This window comes from Aythya ferina, assembly GCF_964211825.1.
Source record: "Aythya ferina genome assembly, chromosome: 3".
Classification (NCBI taxonomy): Eukaryota; Metazoa; Chordata; class Aves; order Anseriformes; family Anatidae; genus Aythya; species Aythya ferina.
The window spans coordinates 91143533-91143844 of record NC_140298.1 but is presented as its reverse complement, the minus strand read 5'-3'; positions in this window follow the sequence as shown (position 1 = coordinate 91143844).

Below are 312 nucleotides of genomic sequence, written 5' to 3'. Positions count from 1 at the left end.
ATACCAGGTAATGTTAATCACTTGCCTGAGATATCTAAATTATATCCTTATTTCCAAGCTACTTTTTACAGTCAGTGGAAAAAAACTTCCAGAGAGTGATTCTTGTTGACTGACTGACAGATTAGTTAATCTTGTGTAGTAGTTACAAGACATTATAATTATTGATCTTTCACAAAATTCTGGAAGCATTTTATAGAGAATATTTGGTCTATTTTTTAGGATAAGAACTTCTCCACAAGGGCCCTGATTTGTACTTGATGATATGATGTAAATGAACCTTACTCAGCTTAAATTTCTGGAATGCAAATAGAA